The sequence below is a fragment of the Lissotriton vulgaris genome, chromosome 5 (genome assembly GCF_964263255.1).
Source record: "Lissotriton vulgaris chromosome 5, aLisVul1.2, whole genome shotgun sequence".
NCBI lineage: Eukaryota > Metazoa > Chordata > Amphibia > Caudata > Salamandridae > Lissotriton > Lissotriton vulgaris.
The window spans coordinates 209,553,243-209,576,004 of NC_141693.1; the positions used below are offsets into that span (position 1 = coordinate 209,553,243).

The 22,762-nt window shown below is 50.6% G+C and overlaps 1 protein-coding gene across 2 annotated transcripts in view; it reads right to left on the reverse strand.

The window, feature by feature from the left end:
* EXD3 (exonuclease 3'-5' domain containing 3) overlaps positions 1 to 22,762 on the reverse strand; it is a 2,419,489-nt gene that overhangs the window by 685,569 nt on the left and 1,711,158 nt on the right. The gene's annotated exons all lie outside the window — the stretch shown is intronic.

Below are 22,762 nucleotides of genomic sequence, written 5' to 3' on the forward strand. Positions count from 1 at the left end.
ACTAACACAAGGGACTGCCTTACGGACTCCATAGGCCAGCACTGAGGGGGGAGACGGTAAGCTCTTCGCTGGGAAGATGTGACCACCGGCTGGGGAGGCTAGGGCGACAGATCACGAGCCTCCTGGGTCCCTGGGCAGTCCGGTGGTCGGGGAGTGGGCCCTGGAATTGGCGGACAAGGATCAGAGGGTGGGGCCCACTTCTCTTTGACGCAGGCGCGGTGCACCTGGCGTGGTAGGCTCAGTGCGAGATGCGAGCCAGAAGGCCCCTTGGTGCTGGGGGGCGATGAGAGAACTTGCATTTATGATTTTGCAGTTATGAAGATGAATATTAAAAGTGTCTGTGATGATGATGATTATGCATGTTACTTTGCTTTTGTCATGTTTATGATATGTTGAAATTAAACATGGCCTTTTTATAACCCACTCAATGCTTTGAAGGATTCAATTGTGGGTTGGTATGTCAACTAGGGGGGGCGGGGCCATGCTGGGGGGATCCGGGTCCTATGCCAAGCGCGAATATCATGAAGCGCGCCCTTAGGACCCGGGCCCCCCGGGCCACGCCCCCGGTCACGTGATCAGGGGCGACCGGTCGCCCAATCGGCACTCGGTCGCCCAAGTACTTCCGGGTCAGGCGCACGTATGTCCGGCTGGGGGGGCGGGGGGCGGAGACCTTTGCCCTATTTAGGGTCAGGAACCCTGGCTTCTGTCTCTCTTTGCCCTCTGCCACCCCAGCTGACGACCTCGCCGGGCGACTCCTTTTTCCACCCCCTACCTTTTTTACTTGTAATTTAAATTCCCACCCACCATCCCTGTTGCTTAAGAGTTGGAGGGGGTGGTTTTTTGGCGGAAGAGAGACCTGCGATCAGTGACATTGACTAACACAAGGGACTGCCTTACGGACTCCATAGGCCAGCACTGAGGGGGGAGACGGTAAGCTCTTCACTGGGAAGATGTGACCACCGGCTGGGGAGGCTAGGGCGACAGATCACGAGCCTCCTGGGTCCCTGGGCAGTCCGGTGGTCGGGGAGTGGGCCCTGGAATTGGCGGACAAGGATCAGAGGGTGGGGCCCACTTCTCTTTGACGCAGGCGCGGTGCACCTGGCGTGGTAGGCTCAGTGCGAGATGCGAGCCAGAAGGCCCCTTGGTGCTGGGGGGCGATGAGAGAACTTGCATTTATGATTTTGCAGTTATGAAGATGAATATTAAAAGTGTCTGTGATGATGATGATTATGCATGTTACTTTGCTTTTGTCATGTTTATGATATGTTGAAATTAAACATGGCCTTTTTATAACCCACTCAATGCTTTGAAGGATTCAATTGTGGGTTGGTATGTCAACTAGGGGGGGCGGGGCCATGCTGGGGGGATCCGGGTCCTATTGGCACTGGAATCTCGAGATGGCGGAATGTCACAGGAGGACATATATTCAACCAAGGCTGGATAGCTTACAGGTTTAAAGACTATGCACGTGGTTAAAGGGCCCCACCTGCAGTCATTACTGGTTTAAGCAGATAGGTGGCGGAATACAGAGCATAAACTTTCTTCTATCGTATGAGACTCCTCCTTCGGCACAACAGACCCTGTAACTGAAATTCACGCACACCATGAAACTGACGGAGTTTAAAATCTGCACCCACAGGCGAGTGGGTGGGGCCCGCAGCCGCCTCCTTTCATGCTACACAAAGGGCACGGGAGCCCAAGTTCCCAATCACGAGCCACAGAGAACATGGGAAAAGCAACTGACAGAAATATCTGTCCACGGCCTCTGCCCTCCGGGGTAGCAGGGGATTAGAGCGAGTCATATTTAGCCACAGAAGCCCCGTCTTCTCATGACACGGCCCACAGGAGCAGAAGGGCATGGATTCCTCCAGGCTGAGATTTGGCTGGGAGACTGAGTGACCGTGGGCCCAGCTCCGCGGAGGACACATCTCTGCCCTTATCGGACTTTCATCACCGGCCTTTCGGCGTTCGCGTCCTTTCCCATGGCCCCGGCTACCCTGAGGACGTGGAGCGTGACAGGAAGGCGCTATAGGAGAATGGACGCTGCGCAGGGCCTTTCACCAGAGAGACACTGGCATGTCTGGCACAGGCAGCCCTGGACTGCCAATATATGGAGGTCTTCTGTCAGTATATGCTCAACCTGAAAAACCTATGGGTCTGACTTCTGATTCATGTATCAGGAAAGGAGCTGTGGTCTCAAATTAATGAGAGTACCTGCTCAAGGCGTCATCCAGAAGATGGTTGCCCCTGTGTTAGCAAAATAAACACCCGTGTTGGATTCCCATCAATAACATGTATGACCAATATTCTCATGTGGTCCTCCGTCCTGGGTACAGTGTCTCTAGATCATTGAGACCAGGTAGTACCGTCTGTGGACACATGGTTTACACATGCCAACACAAGGAACAATCATAAGGATCTGGTCAGACGGGTAGGTGCAGTGCAACAAAGAAAAGTGTGTGAAAAGTTAAAATAGGATAGAGAATCTCATTCCAACTTTATTCTATCAAGACCTCTTCCTAATTAAAAATTAAGAACAGCGCAAAACTATACTACTGCAGTTTAACAAATATCTGCATAGGGGCCGACATGTTTCTGCCTAAGCGGGAATATGACCCTAGGCTTTCATCAGGGCCTCTGTTCTCCCAATAGTGCGACTGCAAAAATGTGTAGGTGCAAAACTCAAAACACTAATTATGTGATAATCCAGTAAAGGATATGAGTCTCCAAATACTGTGGCTTCACTCCTCCATGACACCTGGTAAATTTAGTAGATCTGTGGAGGAAGAGACAAAACATAACACAGGAAAACCATCTATGAAGCAAGTTATTTGCCTTGAATATACGTCTAAATATAGTACATATAATCACTCACCCAGGGTGCCCGGGGAAGAGACCTCACCTCGTCCTGGTCCTGGCTCAGGCGTAGTGAGACCCCGCTCTGTAAGAGGAAAGCACACCGGAGCTGAATGTAGGCTGTGCGGAAAATTAATCCACTGCAAGCCTTAATCAATTCTGTACCAGTGAAAGTTGCTCCCCTTACTTAAAAAGAGCTCGTATTGCTGCTCCCCCACTAGCTGGGACCTCAACCCACTGAAACCCCCTTGGTTGCTCCCCACGTTTATTGGTGAGTGTGGTATCTAGGGGATGACTTAACCCCCTAAGAAAGTGATCTATATCTCTCTGTTTCATTACCACAAAGCTGTCTCCTACTGGAGTTTGTCAGAATTAACTACATAAAAAGAGAAGCCGCATGTGGAGCTCCTTACCTGTCCGGCGTTGTCTCTGGCAATAGCTGAGACAGGGGGAGGCACCGAGCTAGGCTCAAGCCCTCCTTTAGATAGTCACATGATGGTCTCTTCGCCAATCGAAATTGACAGCAAGTGACCAGCGCTGTCCTTGTGGTCTAGAGCTCAAGTGGTAAATAGAGCCCAGCTTCTCAATTGTTGGAGACAATAACTGTCGAAAAGTGAGTATATTAGGTGTGGACGCTGAAGCAGGAACTTCCACAAACAGCTCTCAGTCTGTCCGGCACCGAAATCGCGTAATCTCGCGATATTTCGGAACTACAGCATGACGTCATGGCGTCCATGTTTGTAGTCCGTTCGTCCTAAAATCGGATTTGACTCCGTAAACTAGTACCCCTATGCTCAGTGTCCAGTTCCTTGCACATATGTGGAAAGTGCATGTAGAAAGAGGTCCGCTAATTAGGGAGATGAAAATTAAAAAATTAGCGCAAACCGGACCGCGCCGAAAAAACGGGTCGCGCTGGTCTAAATACTATACTATACTGAATTGCCTCCAAACTGTACCCCAAGAGACAACTTGCCCGTGGGCCAGTTCTTACGTCTTAGACGTAACTGTTCCACCACAGAAACTTTCAATACCCATGCCAGTGCTCTTTCACAACAACTGACACAAAGACATTACCCCAAAAAACTGATAACGCGCTCTTGGAAACGGGCGGCGAACAACAACAGAGAAGCATTGCTTGAAGCCTCCACGAGAGAACCTCCGAAAGACCGGTTAACCATGGTTAGCACCTTCAACACCAAGTCTAACAGCATACAGAAAATTATAAGACGACATTGGCGGATACTCAACAGCGGAAAGGAGAAGATTGAATATCCCCTTTTTGCGTTCAAGAGAGCCAGTAGTTTGAGAGATCGTTTAGTACACACTCGTCCTCAAGAACAAGTCAAGAGACAAATAGGAACGTTGTGGGATCTACCTGCAATCAAAGGGCACCACCCATGTGGGACCTGTACAATGTGTGCTTTGACTCATAGTGTCACCAGCCTAGATATCGGAACCACTAGACCATGGGAATTGCGCCAATTCTCCAATTGCAATAGTGAGAATCTAATCTATCAGATCACATGCCCTTGCAATGAAAAGTACATCGGCATGACGACTAGGAAAGTAAAGACACGCATGTTAGAGCACAAAAGCACTTTCCGGTGCAAGAAGAACATATCCAAGTTGACACGACACTTTCTGGAGAAGAACCATGGAGAAACAGATTTTACATGGACTGTACTCGAGAAACCCTTTGTACCATCGCATATCACTGACGTGACCAGTTTTCTGTTTCGAAAGGAGCAAAGATGGGTGTTCAAACTACGCACAGATGTACAGGGTTTGAATGATGACATCCCCTGGCTGAACCTGAAATGAACGTATAGGGTATATGTTATCTGTCTTACTTTTTCATAAAAAAAACGCCGAAATACATACTTGTATATACTACCGGCATTGTACATCAGCCGTACTATGACTTGTACTCTGGCTACAACCGATTGGTTTTCTGAGCAGGGAATGCACTATACCTAGTACTTAATGGTCTTCTCAGCTATACTTTGACGCCTTGGTAAGGTGATACATTCCCTTGAGAAAGATGGAGATGAGATGTCACATTTACATCCTAAGTAGCGACACAAGGGGAGGTAGAGTTACACTAGGCTCATTCCCATGCCCCCCTTTACTGCCCCCTGAGTCTCTTTTTACAAACTAATACGAAGGTCTTCCAAATCCTTATACACCTTCATAAAGGACTAAAAGAACAGAGATACAAATGACATGTCCTTTTGTTTCCCTCTGTAGTATTTTCAAGAATGATCTCCGTGTCAGAGACAAAAACAGCCTCCAACTTCACTGGCTGCCCCTTTCAGAAGTGGTTCTGAACTACAGGATTGACATCTATGATGTCATTCTGTAGTTCGCCCTCTTCTCACGAGATCATAGCATTGCCAGGGTTTGTACTGTTTGTGACACCCCTGTTGAGGTCCACGGAGCAAACTTAGCTCGCCTGCGCTTGGGGTACAGTTTGGAGGCAATTCAGTATAGTATTTAGACCAGCGCGACCCGTTTTTTCGGCGCGGTCCGGTTTGCGCTAATTTTTTAATTTTCATCTCCCTAATTAGCGGACCTCTTTCTACATGCACTTTCCACATATGTGCAAGGAACTGGACACTGAGCATAGGGGTACTAGTTTACGGAGTCAAATCCGATTTTAGGACGAACGGACTACAAACATGGACGCCATGACGTCATGCTGTAGTTCCGAAATATCGCGAGATTACGCGATTTCGGTGCCGGACAGACTGAGAGCTGTTTGTGGAAGTTCCTGCTTCAGCGTCCACACCTAATATACTCACTTTTCGACAGTTATTGTCTCCAACAATTGAGAAGCTGGGCTCTATTTACCACTTGAGCTCTAGACCACAAGGACAGCGCTGGTCACTTGCTGTCAATTTCGATTGGCGAAGAGACCATCATGTGACTATCTAAAGGAGGGCTTGAGCCTAGCTCGGTGCCTCCCCCTGTCTCAGCTATTGCCAGAGACAACGCCGGACAGGTAAGGAGCTCCACATGCGGCTTCTCTTTTTATGTAGTTAATTCTGACAAACTCCAGTAGGAGACAGCTTTGTGGTAATGAAACAGAGAGATATAGATCACTTTCTTAGGGGGTTAAGTCATCCCCTAGATACCACACTCACCAATAAACGTGGGGAGCAACCAAGGGGGTTTCAGTGGGTTGAGGTCCCAGCTAGTGGGGGAGCAGCAATACGAGCTCTTTTTAAGTAAGGGGAGCAACTTTCACTGGTACAGAATTGATTAAGGCTTGCAGTGGATTAATTTTCCGCACAGCCTACATTCAGCTCCGGTGTGCTTTCCTCTTACAGAGCGGGGTCTCACTACGCCTGAGCCAGGACCAGGACGAGGTGAGGTCTCTTCCCCGGGCACCCTGGGTGAGTGATTATATGTACTATATTTAGACGTATATTCAAGGCAAATAACTTGCTTCATAGATGGTTTTCCTGTGTTATGTTTTGTCTCTTCCTCCACAGATCTACTAAATTTACCAGGTGTCATGGAGGAGTGAAGCCACAGTATTTGGAGACTCATATCCTTTACTGGATTATCACATAATTAGTGTTTTGAGTTTTGCACCTACACATTTTTGCAGTCGCACTATTGGGAGAACAGAGGCCCTGATGAAAGCCTAGGGTCATATTCCCGCTTAGGCAGAAACATGTCGGCCCCTATGCAGATATTTGTTAAACTGCAGTAGTATAGTTTTGCGCTGTTCTTAATTTTTAATTAGGAAGAGGTCTTGGTAGAATAAAGTTGGAATGAGATTCTCTATCCTATTTTAACTTTTCACACACTTTTCTTTGTTGCACTGCACCTACCCGTCTGACCAGATCCTTATGATTGTTCCTTGTGTTGGCATGTGTAAACCATGTGTCCACAGACGGTACTACCTGGTCTCAATGATCTAGAGACACTGTACCCAGGACGGAGGACCACATGAGAATATTGGTCATACATGTTATTGATGGGAATCCAACACGGGTGTTTATTTTGCTAACACAGGGGCAACCATCTTCTGGATGACGCCTTGAGCAGGTACTCTCATTAATTTGAGACCACAGCTCCTTTCCTGATACATGAATCAGAAGTCAGACCCATAGGTTTTTCAGGTTGAGCATATTCTGGTATACAGGGGATACAACCTATGCGTGGTCTTTAAATATCCCTTAGGCCCTCCCCAATGATGTGTTTATAGAGGTCTTCTGTCAGTGCCAGGCTGGTGCCGGCCTCACAGCTGACACCATGATTTAAATAAAGAGCTCACATCTGTCCTATGTCAGCTCTTGTTTCTTGGCCACCAGCTATTTCTCACTTCGTAGTGCCCAGAGGCACCTGGCAAAGCAGGTGGTATTCAGGGTAGGTGGTTCATTTTACCACTAGTCTCAGTGCAGGGTCTTACATTTCTTGGCAAAAGCTATAAAATGTATGGTTTCAATCGGAATCATTTACATTAATACACTAATAATCAAGTTTAAATGTACAAGACATCATCCGTAAGCTCCCAGTTGTACCCAGAACACACCACACCGATGTTTAGCCCATCATCTGTTGATGCTGCCCAAATGACTAGGGGGAACCCTTACACTCCAAAAAAATCACAAATTACTACAAAATGAAAACTGAATTCACATAACCAGGAAATAGGGCATTACACAGAAAATAGCTAGATAGAACACCTTGCTAGATAGAACACCTTGCTAGATAGAACACCTTGCTCGTTTTCAAGAACAGCAAAACCAACACAGACAGTAATTTTAAAAGCAACTACAAATAAGCCAGAAGACCTATGTTATGAAGAAGCCTTGACAGAGATGGGATGAGCAGGCACAGGTAGGTGTATTTATTCATTTCACTGCATGGAGTGGACTTCTCCCTTTGCTGGCCAGCAAGCAACTGACCCCCTGGAGAACGTTTGCGTTCAAAAGCCTGCCTGGATTCTCATGGCCATGAGATTCCACTTGTCTAAAAGCGCACGTCAAAGATACATGTGCGCGTGATACACTCATAGCAGTAGCGGCCCATGGTTCGAGTGCAGCCAGGCGCAGACGTGGGGCGGGAGAGGGGCAGAGGGGGGTAATAAACTGCAGAATACGGCACACAGAGGTACGCACACAAACAAATAAATAAAACTAATTTTGTTGCACGCGCTGCATCGCATTTGGCGATGCAGAGCATGCAACGAAATTCATTGCGCGTGCTGTAGTAAACTGCGGAATACGGCTGCAAAGAGATAAGTACACAAACAAATAAATTACACAAATTTCGTTGCTTTACTACCCCCCCCACCCCCCCAACCTGCCTCTCCCCCGCCCCAAGTCAGCGCCCGGCAGCACTCCCACCCGGGCCGCTACTGACTCATAGTAAAGCTCAATACAACATAGCCCCTTCCCCTCCAAAACAACAATGCATACACATAAAGGACATTAAGCTACAAAACGTGCAGTGTCACAGTGATGAAACACTTAGAAACTGTAAAGAAACATAATACAAAAACTATAAAAATTTCCATGAAAATATAGAACAGGAAAAGTAATAAATAAGTATAGTCCAAGGGGACTTATCCTAATTATATAAATGAATACAAGTAGAACAAGTTACTTACCTTCGGTAAGATACATATATTAGTTATAGATTCCTAACCTCAGAATTTCCCCCAGGTGTCAGACTAGATCTGGAGAATTTTTCTTTAGCAATAACCCTGCGCGTCGGTAGGTGGCGTCGGTCGACTCTGCGTCCGTCGTTGGCATCGTGGTTGCCGGGATGACGTTGTGGTGCCTACTTAGATACCGCCCCTGACGTCAGTTCTGACACGACTTTCAACGTCAGAAGCGCAGAGCCATGAAAAACACCGACCACTGGGGCGCCACACTAGGGCCCTGCAAGGGAGTCCCTATCCTTAGTAGTCAGTTCGCAGAGCGGGGAGAATAGGTGGGGCGGTAAGGAATCTATAACTAATATATATGTCTCTTATCGTTACCGAAGGTAAGTAACTTGTTCATCTGAAAGAGACGCATGAGTTACTTACCTTCGGTAACAATGTATCTGGTAGATGCGATTCTAGCCGCAGATTCCTTAACGTAGAATTATCCCCAGGAGTGAGACTGGATCCGTAAAAGAGCAGAGCACAGCTACTACGCAGCCACCCTACAAACAAATGACAGCCACAATGGTGGCAGAAGCATGTGCAAAATTACACAGCAGATGATGAGGCCTGCAACCATAGTCCAGAACAGAGAAGAGCACCAAGGCCAGAACGGAAGAGTAACAACAATTCACCCCCAGGCAACACCAGCAGGGAGAGGCATCTCCTGAAAAGAGCTAAGGGCTGAGACTCAGCCAAGAGACCTCAACCCCAAAGACTGCAGAGAAGTCAGAAAGTGCAAGCAATGAAAGGAAGAAGGGCACGAGCAGACCCCTACACTGGAAGACCAAGGTGCAGGGGCGCAGAAATACCCATGAAATTACAAGGCAATCACCAGAAGGTCAGGAATGGATCAAACAACAAGACAAGTATCCCCCTAGGGAGGAAGAAAGGAAGAAAAGGTACTTGCAGAAGACCAAACTAAGGGTCTTTGCAGAACGGGGAGTAAGGGCGGGTCGTGAAGGAATCTGCGGCTAGAATCGTCTCTACCAGATACATCGTTACCGAAGGTAAGTAACTCGTACATCTGATAGAGACTACGCTGCAGATTCATTAAGGTAGAATAGATACCCTAGCTATATCCAAAGGGGAGGAGGGTCTGCGAGAGGACCTCCCTAGCTAGGAAGAACAGAGGGCCCAACAGGGAACGAGTCATAGGGACATGGTGAATAACCCAGTCCCCCCCAAGCAAAAGAGAACCTCACCAACTTGGAAGAACACAGGGCCCTATAGGGGATGTGTTATAGGGGCAAGAGGGACGGCTCAGCCCCCACCAAGCAGAAGGAAACAAGGACGAGGCGAAGGGAGGGCAGTACGCCCCAAGCGCAGTCAAGGCACCAGGAACCCCCGCCAGAAGCCCCAGAGGAACAGAGAACAGCAGAGGAGTACCGAAGAAGAAGAAACACCCCGAGACTCCAGGGAGAAGAGGTAGAAAAGGAGGCAAGACCCTCTACCGAACACACCCACGTGAAGGGGACAGCTGAACCTGTCACCGCTTGAAATCAACGTACAAGGCAGAAACGACGCCTCAGTCAATAAGGCAGGGCCCAGCAGAGCAGACGGGCGCAGCTGGCCGCGGACAAGCACCACGAACCAACCACTCAGACCACGTCAAGCTCAAAACCAGGGCAAAAGCCAGGGAAATCCTGGACGACCGCTAGAAGGGGACCACCATGGACAGAAACCAACCCACGAAAGAAGTGGGACCAGCCGGAAGATAAGAGGAGAAACAAGTAAGACGGACCACGCCGCCAACACAGGAAATTATCCGCCCTAGAACACCAGACAGAGTTCCAGGCCGAAACAACAGATAGAAGGGTGAAAAAACACTGCAGCACAACGCCGTAGATGGCACACCAAGCCAGTCTATCGATGCATCAGATACCTAGAAAAAAAGAACTGGAGCAGCGTCCAGGTAAAAACCAAGAAACCGTACCAGGCGGAATACAGTGACACCAGGAAGGCGTGGAACCCGCAAGTGGGAGTCCACACCCTTACAGCGGAAGACAAACCTATACAAAAGCTACAAGTACCCCACTTAGGATACTACACGTCACAATTAAGTATGGGAACCACTCTTAGGGAAACAGGCCGAAACAACAGACAGAAGGGTGAAAAAACACTGCAGCACAACGCCGTAGATGGCACACCAAGCCAGTCTATAGATGCATCAGATACCTAGAAAAAAAGAACTGGAGCAGCGTCCAGGTAAAGACCAAGAAACCGCACCAGCGGAATACAGTGACACCAGGAAGGCGTGGAACCCGCAAGTGGGAGTCCACACCCTTACAGCGGAAGACAAACCTATACAAAAGCTACAAGTACCCCACTTAGGATACTACACGTTCCAATTAAGTATGGGAACCACTCTTAGGGAAAAAATCCAGAATCAGAAAACAAGAACACAAGACCTGGGGCAGAGACCACATACGGCTTAGAAATCAGCCAAAAAGTACACACTTGCCAAAAAAGGGCTGAACCAGCAGCCAACCAAAGAGAGGGGCCTATCAAAGGACCCAGAGGGCACAGCAAATCTCACAGAAAGTGTAACGGTCACTCCAAACACCAGATTCCAGAAACAGGTGGGGTAACACCTCCCATCAAGTCCCGGAGGATCAAGAAACTAGCCTGAGGAGGAGGAGGACGGAGCCCCGCACGAAGACGTTGAATGGCGGAGTCCGCATGAGTGTTAAATAGAAGGACCCCATCAAAGGGCAGGTCAACCAGAGGCTCCCTAATATTTTCAGGAAAGACAGCTTCCCGCAGTCAAGCATGGCAACGGAGAGCCACAGAAGTGGCCATAGCACGGCCGAGAGCATCTGCAACATCCAAGGCCGCACGAAGAATAAACGCGGCTAACTCTCTACCATCCAACACATGGCCGGGCAGATCAGCACGGGCACCCTCATGGGAGACATGAGAAAGAAGGGACTCCACAGAGTCCCACAGGCTGGAAGTAGCCTTAGCAAAGACACACTGAGTGTTGAGCACCTACAAGGCAGCACTGGAAGAAGAGTAGACATTACGCCCCCAGGAATCCAGCCACCGGGCCTCAGAGATGGAGGAAACAACACCACAGGCAAGGGTGGAAAGGCAGTCTGCAGAAGAGAGCATTGGGTAGAAGGTTGGAACGAAAGGCAAACAGGGTCGTGTGGAGCCGGACGGTGGCGATGCAGGAGCGGCTGAGGCACCGGATCACCCGTGGAAGGACACCCCCAAGCCCCCAGAAGAGAATTTTGGAGCAACGCTTCAAAAGGAAGGAACGGCTCCCGTCCACCAGAGCCCTGGTGGAGTACTTCCAAAAGGTTATCCATAGGAAATGGAGTGACAGGTTCACCCATCCGCAGAATACCAGCGGCTGTGGAAATAGCCCAAACAAAAGCTACACTTGCCTCAGTAGGGCGTCGCAGAGGAGAAAGTAATTCCTCCGTGGGCGCCGGCTGCAGACTGAGCCATCCGTCCCCCACACCCATGAAGAAGCGGCCGAACCCAGAATAGTGGGTGTTAGAAATGGGATTTCTGGTTGGCTAAGGCTTGCGCAAAGCCAGGCAGAAACCACCATTCTAAGTCAGGGCAAGGAAGTCACCCGCCAAGATAACCCCTGCTCACCCTCTTGGTAGCTTGGCACGAGCAGTCAGGCTTATCTCAGAGGCGATGTGTAAAGCATTTGCGCACGCACCAACCAGTAACAACATCCCAGCCCCCCCACAAAAGGAACTCCACACAAGGTTATATCATAAAAGCCTTTGTATTATATCAAACACATTAGATAAGGAACACACACTTTACAATGTGCCATAGGCACGGGCAGAATTTACAAGGGATTATATACTTAGGACAGGGCCACATGGACAACTGTCAGGAATAAGCACTTGGTAGAACTAGCACTTTGTAGGAATAACACTTAGCACATATAATAACTGTAGCACCAAATAGCCCATGTAGCACACAACCAGTAATCACTGGTAAAAGGTAAGTACCACCTACGCAACCCTAACCACCGTAGCAAAATATCACGCAGGGAACCAGGAACTCACTAGTATCACTATACTAGGAAAACAACCACCTAAGCATGAAAATACATTTAGGGGTATAGGCCAGAAGCTTCACACAAAACACATTCAGAGGTGTCAGAACACAGGGTGCGCAAAACATACTACACAGTACATTTCCTAACACCCAAAGCATTAGCTCATAAATCATATTTAGCACATAAATCACATTAGCGCAGAAATCACAGTTAGCACATAAATAGTACTGAGGTCCAGGTAGCGCCATTGCGCCAAAAACTCAACGTAGCAGCTGCCCACTACTTGCTAGGCAGCTGGGGACAGGGCCTAAACGCTGCAGCTGACACCAAGTGCTGCGCAGCTGGGGAAGGCCAGGGTAGGGATGAAGGAGTGCGACTCACTCCTAAGTCCAGAAGAACACATGTCCCTAAAAGAAAAACCTAAACGGTGCAGCTGCCCACTACTTGCTGGGCAGCTGGAAACTCAGCAAAACTGCGACAGGGCCCTCACTGGCCCTAGGAAAAGGACTGTGCACGGGGAAGCCTTCTGGCTCGGAAAAGACATAGGGGCCCTTAAACAATGCTGCGCCAACTGTGGGAGCCCTCTGGCTCTAAAACTAATGTGGTGCACCCCGGAGCCCTCTCAGCTCTTAAAACGACTAGGCTCTGAACAGGTAGGTATGGGAGCTCTCTCGCTCCTTACATTAATAATGTGCCCCGGGAGCCTCGTGGCTCTAGAAATAAACTGCCCCCAGGATGTTGGGGCGGCCCTCTCGCACGTGGGGCGGCCCAGGTGCTGGCAGAGCACCCCGACACAGCCACAGACATAGGGACCCCCGCGGGGCCCTCGGGGGCCCTAACGGATACATACCCCCGACGTTGGAGTCCCTCGTGGACTCAGAAACAGCAGAAGCGCTGAGGAGCGACCCACGGGAACGCCCGCACTCACCGGATGGCTGGGAAGCAGCGTCTCCTCTCTGCGGCTGGCCGGACATCGGCTTCCGGCGCTTCTCCCGGGCCGCGGCGGTGATTCTCGGGGGCCAAAAGGAGGGTTGGGGACCCTCGAGATCCAATTAAAAGGTAGAAGCAAGGTGGCCACTCGCTAAAAATCGCATAAACGGGGTGGGCGCCCGTAAGTAAGAATAAAATAATCACAGCCATAATGCAGGGTGGGCACCTGCAAGACACAAAACGGCAGGAGCGCTTCCCCCCCCCCGAGGGACAACGACAGCGCTCTGCCCAGCAATCAGGATAAAGCATCCACAAGGCGCTGGGGGGCCCAGAAATCACAAAAGGCCCCAGAAAGGACCCCCACAGCAAGGAGACTCCCAGCAGCAAGCAGGGCATTACAGAACAAGGCTTCTAGGGTAAGGAAAGTCTCCCAGCCTTCCTCAGGCCAGGCAGAAGGGGCCCCATAAAGAAGTCCTCCAGCAGTCCAAGGGCTGGGCAGGGCCCAGGGAGGCAAGCCTTCCCCTGGGCCCCAGCAGCAGCACGCCCCTGGTAGATTCTAGTCAGGAAAACAAGAACATTTTATAAGAGGTCACAGCCTCTTTTTATACACACAAATTCTTTGTCTAAAGAGTGTAGGGTGGGGCAAAGCCAGACGCAGCTGGTCTGGGAGCAGTCTGATGGGCTCAGCCCCTCTCACTATTCACTGGCCAGGCTAGGGTCATTAGACGCACCACAGGGGGCAGAGCCAGCATTGTGTGGGGAAAGCCCAGCCCTATTCAGGTCCCAGGTGCAGCCCCTCCCTGCCATCAACATGCAGATCTCCCCATTCACCACCGGGGCAGACCCACCCAGACTCCAGGAGCCTGGCACACCAACCAGCTCCAGCCAATCACAAGCCAGCACATTCACTGCACAGACAGGCCAACTTCTAGAAGTGGCACTTCCGCACTAGACACATGAACGCCGCACACATCATCGCGCAGCATTCAATCTCACGAGTTTGCACATACTATTATTATTATTATTATTTAAAATATTTATAGAGCGCGACTGTCACCTGGCAGGTATCCTGGCGCTGTTGGCTACTCCTGGGGGTTCTTAGACGGGGGTTGAACTATGGCTGGGGATTTAAAGGGGCGGAGGAAAGAGCCAAGTTTTAATTCGTTTCCTGAAGGGAAGGAGATGAGGGATTTGGCGAATATCGACAGGCAGACTGTTCCACAGCTTGGCAGCAGCTACTCTGAACGATCTTCCCCCAGTCCTGGCCTTCTTACATCTGGGCACTTTCACAAGGCAGGCGGTTGTAGACCTAAGTGTTCTGGTGGGAGTATACCACGAGAACAGACGTTGGAGAGGTCTGGGTCCGGCACCGTGTAGTGCCTTAAAGACCAGGCAAAGGGCTTTGAAGGCAATGCGTTGCTTCAACGGCAACCAATGCAGCTCGGCCAATGCTGCGGTGGCCGAAGATCTCCTGGTCCAGCCAAGAGCCAGTTTGGCTGCTGCCGACTGAACTCGTTGGAGTCTGTCCAGTAGTGTCGCAGGGGATTCAAACAGCAGGGCATTACAATAGTCTAGGCGACTAAGAATAGTGCACCTGACTATCAATGCTCGGGCAGAAGGTGGTAATAGAGGCAGGACTTTGCGCAATGAGCGCAGAAGGCCTGAGCAGGTAGCGACTGTTCTTGAAACCTGCGTTTCCATGCTTAGTTGGTGGTTTAGCATGACGCCCAGGTTGCGAACACTAGTGACCGGTGGCGGGTTGTTAGAGTTTTCCGGGGGCCAAAACTCAGCAGGCAGAGGGCGGGGTATGCGGCTCGCAGGGCAGAACAGAACCTCGGTTTTCGAGGAATTAAACTGGAGGGAGTTTCTGTGCAGCCAGCTTGCGGTGTCTCTTAGACAGTTATGGAAAGCTTCTAAGGAGATGGAATCTTCGCCCTCCCAAGAGAGAAGGAGCTGAGTATCGTCCGCATAGTTTACTGTGGTCATGTTGTGTGATTTGATTAGAGTGACCAAAGGTTTCAAGTAAACATTAAATAGAATCGGGCTGATAGAGGAGCCCTGGGGAACACCGTGAGGGACAGGGGAGAAGGCCGATTGGAAAGGGGGAAGGGATACAGCCTGTTTTCTGTCACTGAGGTAAGAGTGGAACCAGATCAGGGCCGTGCCGTCGATCCCTGCCTCTCTCAACCGCTCGAGCAGGATCCCATGGTTGACAGTATCGAATGCGGCAGACAGGTCTAATAAAATCAAGGCCACGGCTGGGCCCCTGTCTGCACGCATTCGAAGCTCCTCCATGGCGGTGAGCACAGCGGTTTCAGTGCCATGGGCTGGGCGAAAACCAAATTGGAATTCGTCCAGAATGTGGTGCTGCTCGAGGTGGGTTGAGAGGCAGTTACTGACCCAACGTTCAAGCACCTTCACCGGGAATGGCAGAAGTGATATGGGGCGGAAATTGGACAAGCATTCTGGATTAAGCGTGGGTTTCTTTAGAAGCGGGGTGATGAGCGCTTGCTTCCAGGGGGTGGGGACGAAGCCACAGCTGAGGGATTGATTACAGATCATCCGGAGAGTATGAAATAATTCGTGCCCACATGCTTTCCAAATTTTCGGAGGCAAAGGGTCAAGGGGAGATCCTGAGGTGATGCCTTGTGCCACTTTATCAAATTCAGTTTGAGAGAGAAGGGGGAAAGCTCGGAGCCTGTTCGTAGGAGGGCAGGCTGACTTCGAAGAGTCAGGATTGATGGGGCTGACTTCGGGAGGGGTGGGATGGATGTGTGGCGGGGGCGTGGCTAGATTGTTTATGATAGTCTCAATTTTCTCGGTGAAAAACTGAGCAAGGCTATCACAAAGGGTCTGAGATGGGGGAATGGGTTTTTTGGCGCAATCAGGATGTAAAATATTGTCCAGGATCTGGAATATGCTTTTAGGACTGTTGGCCGCATTAGCTATAGTGGAGCAGTAGTAATTCGCTTTGCTCTCTGTGATGGCGGATTTATATTCACGGAGTGCCTTTTTCCAAAGGACTTTATTGTTATTGCAGTATCCGTGTCTCCACTGTCTCTCAGCCTGTTTACAGGTTGATTTGAGGGTTTTCAGGGAGTCGTTGTACCAGGGAGCAGGTGCTCTACCTTTGGGTTTGCAGAGTTTTAGGGGGGCGGCCGAGTCCGCGATGGAGGTGATTTTTGCGCTAAGGGATCTGTAGTTGTATTCCACCGAATTGGAAGAGGAGAAACTATCTTCCACCTCGAAGACTTTGGCGGAGATGCTGAGTTTTTCTAAAGCTTTCCAGTTGCGATAAGAAAATTGTGGTGGCAAGTGAGTCTTGGGCTTTCTTATTGTGGCGTTATTGATGTAAAGTTTAATGAGCGAGTGGTCTGTCCAGCTCATAGGCAGGATGTCGCCTACTTGCGTTAGACCCGGACTCGAAAAGATGAGGTCAAGGCGGTTGCCAGCGGAATGGGTGGGGTCCTTTATCAGTTGGTAAAGCCCCACACTGTCACAGGACAGCAGAAGATTGTTTAGACCTGTGTCTAGGCTGCCGTTTGGCCAAAGATTGAAGTCTCCTAAAATAATAAGTTTATTATGGGAGGTTGCCAAATTAGTGATAATCATGAGGAGCGCTTGCTGTTGCGAGAGGGAGAAGGCCCCAGGCGGTCGGTAGCAGATAATTACCGTGAAGGTGACTCCTAGGTGGCAATTTATAGTCAGACCGAAAAGCTCGATTCCGGGTACTGAATCTATGTCAATGGTGTTCATTTGCCACGAGGCTCGGAAGATGACACCGACACCGCCACCGCGGCCTTTGGGTCTAGGGAGATGGAGAATGTTAAAATTTAGAGGGCAACTCAACCTTGCACTCCCCACGCATCAGGAATTACCAGGGACACACACATTCCCCGTGCATTCCTATGGGAGGGCAGGTCAATCTCACACACGCACTCAGAGAGCGCACGCACTTTACACTGCGCCACAGTGCTCAAGTGCGCAAAGACCAGAAATCATTATAATTATGTAACACTAAGAGGCAAAAAGTTCAGGGGTGAACCTGCCAGAAGGGCCAAGTCCAACAGTGGGGGATCCACAGATGAATGGGGAACCTGAGGGGCTCCAGGGGAAGGCGGAGAGGCTGGTGGAAAAGCCAGCCGCGAGCCACGGAAAGAAGGGTTTGAGGATTTAGGCCGTGGGGACGGCGAGGAGTCCTCCCTGGAAGATGCCGGTGAAAAGGCAACAATCCGGCGCCCTGTCTCCGGGGAAGAAGACACCAACAGATGACAGACCTCAGGAGAGGAAGGAATGTCTGGAGACGAATCAAGAACTCAACACCAGCATGGCTCCGTGGAGTCTGCCACCGGCGCCTGATCGACTTCAATCGGTGCCAGAGTGGGTATGTGCGGCGCCAGGTCGACCTCTGCCACCACGTGCTCCCCAGGAGAATGGGGCGGGGTTGACGCCAGTACGGCACCAAAAAGGCACCAGCTCCGCCTCAGACGGGGCAGCTGCCCGCGTTGAGGCCTGAGAGGGACTCGGGAAAGCACCCCAGGTCCCAGCCTCCACCCGTGACTCTACCATAGCCGGGGAGGAAGGCTCCCGGCGCTCAAACGGTGCCGGCTCGGCCTCCGGCAAGGCAGCCGCCTGCTCAGAGGACCGAGGGGGACTCAGGGGCAAGCCCGGAGCCCCAGCGATCTCCTGCGACACCACAGGGAGCCCCAAAGGGATTTGCGGTGAGGCAGGGATGCCAGTTGCCAAAGAGGGGAGCCCCGAAGGACTACACCACGACGATACCACCCTCCTACGACCTGAAGCCGAAACCTTCGGCCCCTGGGGCCGGAGCCGCCGGCAACGCCGCAGAACTCTCCGCGTGAGGCAAGCGATCTGCGGTCGTCTCAGGAGGTGGAGGAAGGGCCAAAAAAGCCTGCAGCGCGCCACATAGGCTGACATTTGGGCCCTAGTCGCTCCAACACCGGGAAGCAGTGGGTAGGAGGGAGATAGGCGGGGGCGCACGTCAATAGTGGCACCCACCACTGAAGGAGGACAAGGCCTCGGAGACAAGCTGAAGGACCTACTAGCCGGCGAACCATGCCCTTAGGCCCGTGGCGAGGGACGATGCCGCAGACAGAACCGGCGGGTCCTTGCCTCCGAGGCAGGGGACAGACCCTGGGACGACACAGACTTGGACAAGCGGCCCGACAGCAATTTCATCCGGCGCTCCCGCCGCAACTTAGGTTTAAGGTGCTGACAGGTGTCGCAATCGCCGAGTCCCAGGCACCACATGCAAATCGAGTGAGGGTCTGCCGCCGACATGGGACGTGCACAGGAGGTACACGTCTTGAAGCCCGAAGGCATTCGCACACTGTTCCACTAATGCCAAAGCGTGAAAAACAAGGGAAGAAGGCCCGAAATCAGGCCAGAACACAATCCGGATCCACGTTGCATGCGGAAAAGAGAAAAAACTGACGTGGGCGTGCCAGGGTGGGACTTATGTATCCTCGCAGACGACGTCAGGGCAGAGTCACGTGGTGCCGTCTCCCCAGCGCGCAGGTATGCTGTGGCAAAAAGTTTTCTGGATCCAGTCTCACGCCTGGGGATAATTCTACGTTAAGGAATCTGCGGCTAGTAGTCTCTATCAGATTATTAGTTATAGATTCCTTACCTTCAAATAGATAACCCAGCAATATCAACACCAGAGGAGGAACTGCAAACCAAGTGCACACCAGAAAGTCCTGGAGGAGAGAACAGGCAAAGTAGCAGTCCCTCTGGACTCTACTATCCAGGAAGTAATGTCTGGTGAATGTGGTGAATGTGTGCATAGAAGTCCATATGGCCGCCTGGCAGATGTCGATGAGTGGGACTCCACACGACAAAGCAGTAGTTGCTGCCGTCACTCTAAACAATGTCACCCTGGGGCACCACATAATATCTTCAGTGGTTTGTGATGGGTTTCATCATCCCAAGAGGAACTTTTTCCAGCAACCTAGAGGCATTTTCCTACCACAGTACAACTAGCCAAGGCCTGACACATTTTGCAAGCATGGAACAGCTGTACAGCTCATGAAGCACATTGAAACCACAGAACAATTGGTCAAAACTTATCAAACATGTTGCGTACCTTAATAATGTTCTTTCTGGTGGATCCTCTATCAAACTGCAGATTCTTCACCTTAGAATACTCCCCAGGAGCCAGACTGGATCCATAAGTCAGTTCTCCCACACACTGCCAGGTGGTGGCAGAGCTGCACTGCTTCTGTACTGCCTTGGAAGTGACAGAATGAAGCTAAAAATTAGCACCACCCCTGCACGATGACATGGTTTGTCTTTTTTCCTTTCTGCTTCCTCAGACGTTGAGCATGAACAATTGTTGGTAACAGTGCGCTGAACACCAGTTTGGGACTTCTTTATATATTATAAAGAGATCACTCCACAGAACAGGGAGGTGGATGGGCAGTGACAAATCTGTGGTTAGATTAAATATCCACCAGAAAGGGCATTAGCAAAGGTAAGTAGTTTGTCCTTCTGATGGATAACTATAATACCAAAGCAGTACCTCCCCAGTTGGAGGGTCTGTGGAGTTGACAGAAAAGTCTTGCAGGACTGAGTGAGTGAAATTACCCTTCAGCTCAACCTGGGCCTCAAGGCAACAGTGTCTTGTGAATGTATGCACTGCAGTTTAGCAGATGTCAAGGACAGACACCCCACGATCCAACACAGTGGTGGCTTCCTAAGCCCAGATGGAATGGGCTCTCAGACCTTTTGAAGGCTGCTTTTTGGCCAGTGCATGGCAGATCTTAATGTAAAGGACTATCCACCTCAACAGGGCCCTCTTTTGCACACCCTTCCATTCTTTGCTCTGGAGAACCTCACAAAAAGTTGATTAGCCACTCAATGGTCCTTTGTAAAATCAATGTAAAAGCTTAATGCCACTTTAGGATCAGAGCTATATGAAGCCTCTTCACTTTCAAGTGGCGAGATTGAGAAACGAATACAGTATGAGTACTGGAGTTCCCAAAGTGGAAGGGAATCACAATTTTAGGAACTAATGGCACCTGACTCCTCAGCACCAACTCATCAGGGAAAAATGTGGTATATGATGTTGCACTGAAAGTGGCTGGAGTTTGCTCATGCAACAAGCTGACATAATCCCAATGAGGAAAACAGTCTTTAAGATCAGAAGACGCAATGAGCAATTATGCATCAGCTCAAAGGACACATACTGTAGGAACATCAAGACCAATAAAGGTTTCCTATGTGGCATCATAGACGGCTTTGGAGGCAACCTATGTGCCACACCTTTTTATAAATCTCAACACAACAGTTGATGTAAACAAGGATCAATGGTCCGGCAAATGTAGAAAGTCAGAAAGGGCCAACAAATAACCTTTTTAAATGTTCACTACAAGGCCTTGTTGGGACAAAGATTAAACAACCAAAGAACGACCAATAGATACGCTTGTGAAGAGTAAATCTTGGCAATGCAACACTAAGCTAGAAATTTGTCCCACTGTCCGGCATAAATGAACTTCATGGAAAGGCACCTAATTGCAAGGATGACATCCCGCACTTCAAGTGGGAAACCAAACGCAGTCAGTTGTCTGCTCTTAACCTTTAAGTATGTAGATGCAGATTGAGCAGATTCAATGGAACACCCTGCTCTATCAAGACAGAAGGTCCTCATGAAGTGGCAGGATGATAGGAAGACAGATGCTCCTGCCCAGATGGTCCAGGTACTACACTCTACCACCCCAATCCAGAGTTACTAGGATAACTTTGGCTAGGTAATTTCTGATCATTAGAACTCTGGATAGAAGAAGCAGGGCTAGAAGAAGGACATGAGTCTTGTGTTCCATACCAGTCAGAATGCAACTCCTAACTAGTGCTCTTGTGAAAACTCCAATGAACCAAAGGTTTTGACGCTGAGTGTCCTCGACTGTGGTGAAAAGATCCCGCCAGGGTTCTATCTATTGTTTGAAAATGCCCTGCGCCACCTCAGGATGTAAACACCAATCACAATCTACCAACAGTGTTTGAGCAGCCACCACTGTATGTCTTGAGCCATCTCCTCCAAAACCAGGATGACATCAAACAGACTGTCTTCATGCTGGGCCCTTCGGAACTTCAAATTCCATTGTAGACCGGCAAGTGCTTACTAGCATAGCAGATGAGGAGTATTCAGGAGGCTAAGAGACCATGAAGCCTTATAGCTGCAATCACCATGATCCAGGATCGAGGTTGAATCATCTAGATCACGGGTACTCATAGTACGGCCCGCGGGCCAGGGGCAGCCCGGCAAGCCTTCCCTAGCGGCCCGTGGACCGTGCAGACATCGTACCCGTGTTTGTTTGTGTTTTTAAAAAAATCTCAGCAAACACCCCTGCGGCAGCGCGATGCAGAGACTCTCTGTGAGGGCGGGCGATTTCCGTCAGAGTGGGGCTGCAGGGGCCTAAGAGCTGAACAAAGCTCATTAGCATGCGAATGGTCTCATAAAAAGGTGTGAAGTGCTCGGGTGCGGCTGGCTGGCTGTGTGTGTGTGTGCCCAGAAGCTGTGTCAGCCCGGGCACACACAGGCATGGTGAGATGAAGAGGGAGAGGGAGGGAGGAAGGAGACAGAGACAGACAGAGGGAGAGCGAGGGAGGGAGACAGGCAGACAGAGTGGGAGCGAGGGAGGGAGACAGAGGCTGACAGAGGGAGAGCGAGGGAGGCAGCGCGAGGGAGACTGAGGCAGACAGGGAGAGCGAGGGAGAGTGAGGGAGGGAGACATGCAGACAGAGGGAGAGCGAGGGAGGGAGACATGCAGACAGAGGGAGAGCGAGGGAGGGAGACAGGCAGACAGAGGGAGAGCGAGGGAGGGAGACAGGCAGAGTGAGGGAGAGCGAGGGAGACAGAGGGAGAGCGAGGGAGACAGAGGGAGAGCGAGGGAGGCAGAGTGAGAGAGAGCGAGGGAGACAGAGGGAGAGGGAGACAGAGGGAGAGCGAGGGAGGCATAGCGAAGGAAACATAGGGAGAGCGAGGAAGACAGAGGGAGAGCGAGGGAGGGCGAGCGAGGGAGACATAGGGAGAGCGAGGGAGACAGAGGCAGACAGAGGGGGCGCAAGGGAGGGAGTCAGGCAGATAGAGGGAGAGCGAGGGAGACAGGCAGACAGAGAGAGAGCAAGGGAGAGAGACAGAGGCAGACAGAGGGAGAGCAAGGGAGACAGAGGCAGACAGAGGGAGAGCGAGGGAGGGAGACAGACAGACAGAGGGAGAGCGAGGGAAAGAAAGAGCGAGGGAGGGAGACAGAGCGAGTGAGGGA